The sequence below is a fragment of the Dipodomys ordii genome, unplaced genomic scaffold (assembly GCF_000151885.1).
Source record: "Dipodomys ordii isolate 6190 unplaced genomic scaffold, Dord_2.0 Scaffold94, whole genome shotgun sequence".
NCBI classification, from domain to species: Eukaryota; Metazoa; Chordata; class Mammalia; order Rodentia; family Heteromyidae; genus Dipodomys; species Dipodomys ordii.
This window is the reverse complement of record NW_012267310.1, coordinates 4,040,623-4,047,167: the sequence shown is the minus strand read 5'-3', so window position 1 is coordinate 4,047,167 and position 6,545 is coordinate 4,040,623.

Below are 6,545 nucleotides of genomic sequence, written 5' to 3'. Positions count from 1 at the left end.
CCACATCGGGCTTTTTAGCAGTTTACTGGAGATTTGAGTCTCATGGAGTTTGCTGCTTGGGCTGGCCTTCAATCTGTGATCCTCAGATCTCAGCCTCCTGAGTAGTTAGGATTACAGGCTACTGGTGCCTAGCTTACACATAGTTATTTGAAAGTAGTGATTTTTAAATGGCCTCATACTTTTAATTTTTTCAATGAAATTTCCACGTTCTTTGCTAATATACAGACATTAGACTGATTTTTTGTGAATTTTTCTTGTACCCTGCAACCTTGCTGAACTCATTAGTTCTTTTTTTTGGGAGGAGGGTCCGGTCATGGGGCCTGAACTCTGGGCCTGGGTACTGTCCCTCAGCTCATCAGCTCAAGGCTAGTGCTCTACCACTTGAGCCACAGCGCCACTTCCGGCTTTTTTCTTTTTGTTTATGTGGTGCTGAGGAATCGAACCCAGGGCCTCAGGCATACAAGGCAAGCGCTCTACCACTGAGCCACCTTCCCAGCCCGTGAACTCATTAGTTCTACAAGTTTTTTGTTTTTGTTTGTTGTAGATTTGGTGGGGGGAGGTTGTATGTAATCATGTCATCTGCAAACAGGAATAGTTTTTCTTCTTTGTTTTTAATCTGTATGCATCTTATCTCCATTTCTTTATTTATTACAGCTTTTAGGACTCAATATTACATTGAATAAGAGTTGTTATTGGATAATTTTGGGGCCAAGCATCAATCTTGCACTATTAAATCTGATGTTAGCTATAGGGCTACAGACATGCACACACGCGCATGCGCATACACATAGGTTTTTTTTTTCTCCTAATCAGGTTGAGGACATTCTATATTTCTAATTTTCTGAAAGTGTTTATCATTCATGTATATTCAATTCTGTCAAAGTATTTTTCTCTGTCAATTATATTATCATGTGATTATTCTGTTGATATGGCTGAAGTATTATATTGAGTTTTGAATATCAAACTATTATATCTTAGAATACCACCAATTCATCATGGTATATATCATTATTTTGATATATATTGATGACTTGGATTTGCTAAGAACTTTTAAATAGCTTTGCATCTAAGTTCATGCATAATCTGTTCTCTGCTTTTTTTTTTCTTTCTGCTTTTGATATTAGAGGTAATATTGTCCTCATAAAATGACTTGGGAAATGTTACTTATGCTTCATTTTCTGGAACAGTTTCTGTAGGATTGATGTTAAAACTAATACAAGTTATGTGTGTATGTACAGTTGTGGGGCTTGAACTCTGGGCCTGGGTGCTGTCCCTAAGATTTTGTGCTCAAGGCTAGCGCTCTACCACTCTATTTCTGGCCTTTTGTAGTTAATTGGAGGTAAGTGTCTCACAGACTTTCCTGCCTGGGCTGGCTTTGAGCCACGATCCTCTGATCTCAGCCTCCTGAGTAGCTAGGATTACAAACGTGAGTCTCTAAAGCCTGTCTAAAACTAATATAATTTGAAAGCTGAAAGATACCCTTGAAATGATTGAGGACTGACTGGAATCTTGATTTGACTATGGAGACCCCAGTTTTTCCTCTCCAGGTAGCCCAAACCAATTGTAGATTTTATAGAAATAGGAAAGGGAAAGGAATGAAATCGGTCTTCTTGACACAGAGTATAAAAAAGACAATACATTCAGAAGTACCTCAAAAACCAGTTCCTAACAAAGGTGACATTTGCTCTCTTCATTGCACTAGAAAACTAGGACATGACAATAAATTCAACTAATAAAAGATGAAACCAAAACAGTAAGGGCTGGTGAGTCTTATTAGCTTGGTTTCCCCAGGAGCTGAACCGAAGGCAAGGATTTCAGCCCAACTAGACTATAGAGAGAGCATGAAAATAAAACAAAGCAAAACACTTCAGCAGGAGAATGGGGAGATTGCAGGGCAAGTAAAACAAAGAAGGCAAGGCAGCCAATTAAAACATGGCTTATGAAATGAGTTCCCATTTGTGGCTGCCTGAAACAATTAATTGTGCTAGGGAAATTCTGGCAACTAGTGTAACACACACACACACACACACACACACACACACACACACACACCAGCTATTCACAAGGGTGGAAGACGTTGGGACACCTACAACTTGTCAACTTCTCTCAAGCATTGAGTGACATTGACTCCAGGGCTATTCTGTAATCTTTTTGGCCTGATTGCAACAGACAAGCTGGAAGAGAATGTCCTAAACAAAGAAGCCCAGAAGATTGCAAGTTGGAAATCAGGCAATTCAGGAAATCATAGCATGCCTATAGCATCTGCTATAGCAGGGTAGGGAAATTACGTGTGTGTGTACTCACGCGCGTGTGTGCACGCGTGTGAGTGCCCACGTGCCAGTGATGGGGCTTGAATTCTGGACCTGGTCATTTTCCTTTAGCTCCCTCTTCTCAAGAGTGGTGCTCTACCACTTGAACCACACTTCCACTTTCTGACTTTTTGCTAGTAACAGGGGGTAAGAGTTTCTCAGGCCAGCCGTGGGTAGCTCATGCCTGTAATCTTAGCTACCAGGAGGATGAGATCTGAGAATCACGGTTCAAAGCCAGCCCAGGTAGGAAAATCCATGAGAGTCTTATTTCCAATTAACCACTAGAAAACTGGAGGTGGCACAGTGGTCCAACGTGGTAGAGCCCCAGCCTTGAACAAGAAAGCTGAGGGACAGTGCCCAGGCCCTGAGTTCAAGCCCCATGACTGAAAAATAAGAGTCTCTCAGATTTGTCTGCCCAAGTTGGCCTCAAACCACCATCCTTAGATATTAATCTCCTAAGTAGGAGAGAAATTGGTGCCAATTGGGAAACTGCTTTTTGAACACAGTGACAGAAACAATCTCCTAGAGATCTATAACCTTAGAAAAAAGTAGGAATATTATGATTTAATTTTTTTTTTGTCGGTCCTGGGTCTTGGACTCTGGGCCTGGGCACTGTCCTTCAGCTTTCTTGTTTAAGGCTGGGGCTCTACCAGCTCTTTAGCTCAAGGTTGAGCCACACCACCACTTCTGGTTTTCTGGTGGTTTATTAGAGATAAAGAGTCTCATGGACTTTCTTGTCTGGGCTGGCTTTGAACCGTGATCCTCAGATCTCAGCCTCCTGAGTAGCTAGGATTACAGGTGTGAGCCACCGGCGCCCAGCTCTTATGATTTATTTCAAACTTAATTGAACTATAGAAATATATTCCACTGAAAAATGTTGTCAGAAATAATGTTGCCAGCTGGGTGCTAGTGGCTCATGCCTGTAATCCTAGCTAATCAGGAGGCTGATAGGGCCCAGGCACTGACTTCTAGCCCCAGGACTGGCAGAAAACAATGTAGCTGCCAGACACAGCATCTGTAGTCCCAGATATTCAGCAGGCAGAGAAAAGAGAAATATTAGAGCCTAGGAGTTCAAAGCCAGCCTGGGCAACAAAGTAAGACCTTATCTCTCTCTCTCTCTCTCTCTCTCTCTCTCTCTCTATCTCTGTCTATCTGTCTGTATGCTTGCCTGCCTCCCTGCATGCCTACCTCACTGTCTGTCTATCTATATCTCTGTATATATGGATGAATATGTATATGAACATATATATATATACACATATATTCTTTTGATTCTGTGCCTTCAAAAGTAATTTGTGAAGGCAAAGAGAGACTTACATGACATAGTCTTTACACTGAGCATTTTGATCACTTTAAATTAATGCAAATCTAAATATCATCATCTGATCCTATTCACTATAATACATTAAAAGAAATAACATTGCTGGGTACTGATGGCTAATGCCTATAATCCTAGCTACTCAGGAGGCTGACATCTGAGGATTGTGGTTTGAAGCCAGCCCAGGCAGGAAAGTCCATGAGACCCTTATCTCAATTAACCACCAGAAAATCATACGTGACACCGTGGCTCAAGCAGTAGAGTGCTCGCCTAGAGCTGACGAGCTCAGGCACAGCGCCCAGGCCCAGAGTTCAAGCCCCATGACCGACAAAAAAAAAAAAATCCATGATGAAATGGTATGTTTTGTTATTTTTTTCATTGTGATCCATAGATACCATATCTTGGTATTTTCACTTTCAGAAGCATCTCATATCTCTGCACATGTTGGAGAATATAATTTGACAGGTTAATTTGAATGCCAAAGATTGTCATAATTTAATATTACCAGGGAGAAATGAATATTCACTTTTCCAAAAATACAGAAGGAAATGATTTACTCTTGGAGAACTTAAGAAATGATACACATGAATATTTTAAACTTAATGTCATTTCTATGAATCATAGCTGAATATTGTAAATTTATAGACTAGTGTTGAAAATGTTTAGATTTGGGGAAATCTTCGATATTTTTCCCCTTCGATATTTTTCTTCTTGGACCATGAATCTGAGCTTTTCACCTTACTTCTGAGCAAAGGTTCAATAGGAGTAGGTAAAGTAAGTTTGTGTACTACTAAAACATCATTAATTTTTATAAAGTTACTACATGTATTTTTGTCAGTGCAATATTCAAAAAAGCCAGGAAAATGTTAAATTAAGGCATACTTAAAATAATTTTGCTAAGTGTTGTTCATGAAAACAAGCCCTTGATATTTGACTTTAAGTAAATCAGTGTTTCTTCGAGTTGTCAATATTATTCTATAAATAATTAGCATTCTTTAGGGAAACTTTATTGCTGGTTCACCATAGAGAAAAGCTGTAGAATCTTATTATTCAGTGTCCTTTTTAAACATAAGGTTCTGATTATTTTGAAATCTGCAATGCCTTGAAATTTCTTCCTCTTCTCTTTTAAAATCTTTGACGACTGAGTTCCTGAAAATTATTCCTATGAAATTTGTACTCATTTTCAGTGGTAATTGCCTAATAGTCTTAACAACCAGTCTTGAAAAATAGACAGGAAAATAGCTTCTATACAAGTGGTTTTAGAGTGAATAGCTTTTTATGGAGCTGGGCGCCAGTGGCTCACGCCTGTAATCCTAGCTACACAGGAGCTTGGGATCTGAGGATCATGGTTCAAAGCCAGCCTGGGTAGGAAAGTCATGAAACACTTATCTCTAATTAACAACCAAACAGCCAGAAGTGGAGCTGCGGTTCAACTGGTAGAGTGCTAGCCTTGAGCACAAAAGTTCAGGGACAGTGCTTAGGATCTAAGTTAAAGCCCAAGGACTGGTTCAAAGAAAAAAAAAAAGAAGGAAAATATGGCCTTACTGCCTTATTAGGAGTCTTATATATTTCACACATAAAGACTAAAGGTTTTTGGAGTTATCTCCTGAGTTGGAGACTACTGTGGTTTGAAGGTCCATATGTTAAAGGCTTGTTTTCCAGCCTGTGACACTACTGGAAGGCGGTAGAACCTCAAAGCAGTGGGGCCAGTGGAAGGAAGTTAGGTTATTAGTGTATGGCATTGAAGGGGCTATTGGAATTTTGACCCCGGTCTCCTTCTATCTTTTTTTTTTTTTGCTTCTCTTACCATGAACTGAACATTATTATTATTATTTTTGGGGGGGGGGAGTCCGGTCATGGGGCCTGAACTCTGGGCCTGGGCGCTGTCCCTCAGCTCTTCAGCTCAAGGCTAGTGCTCTACCACTTGAGTCACAGCGCCACTTCCGGCTTTTTTTCCTGCTTATGTGGTGCTGAGGAATCGAACCCAGGGCCTCAGGCATGCAAGGCAAGCGCTCTACCACTGAGCCACCTTCCCAGCCCCTGAACATTATTTTTTTGTCACTGAAGGCTCCAACAGATGGGGTCAAGTGACCTTTGAAACTGTGAGCTAAAATAAATTCTTCTTCCTTATAAGTTGATTACTTTACGTATTTTGTGATAGGGACAAAAATATGACTAACAGAGATCAGGCTCATGTTATAGCTTGAACTGTAGTATTTTGTTCTTCAAGAAGATTCTATCATGATGTCCAAGATGATCAAAGTTTCTTAAAGTAATTCATATTCCATCCTTTTCATGTATGTAATAAATAGTCAATATAAATATGCTGAGTTAGTGTTTTAGTTGTTGCTTTTACAATTACTAATAACTAATGAATTTCTAGACCCAATTACCAACTTAGAGAAAATAAAGAACAGAGGAAGATGTTAGTTAGTTCACCCAAAACTGTGATGAATTTTGAGTCATTAACCTATGTGTTTAATATAGTTTACATAAAAGTTTTTTAGCTTAGTTTTTTTAAACAATGGCTTTACAAAATTGCTGAAAATTTAACAATGAGTTTGAGCAAGCTAGGTATGAACTGTTCAGCATATGTGTAATAATTCTGCTTTCTTGTGTTTTCAATTTTAGTTGTTTTGTGTGTGTGTGTGTGTGTAAGTCCTGGAGCTTGAACTCATGGCCTGGGCACTGTCCCTGATCCTCTTTTACTCAAAGCTAGTCTCTACTACTTGAGCCACAGCTCCACTTCCACGTTTTTTTTTGGTAGTTTATTGGAGTTAAAAGTCTCAGAGGGGCTGTGAAAGTGGCTCAGTGGTAGAGCTGTTGTCTTGCATGCATGAGGCCCTGGGTTCGATTCCTCAGCACCACATAAGCAAAAAGAAAAAAGCTGGAAGTGGCGCTGTGGCTCAAGTGGTAGA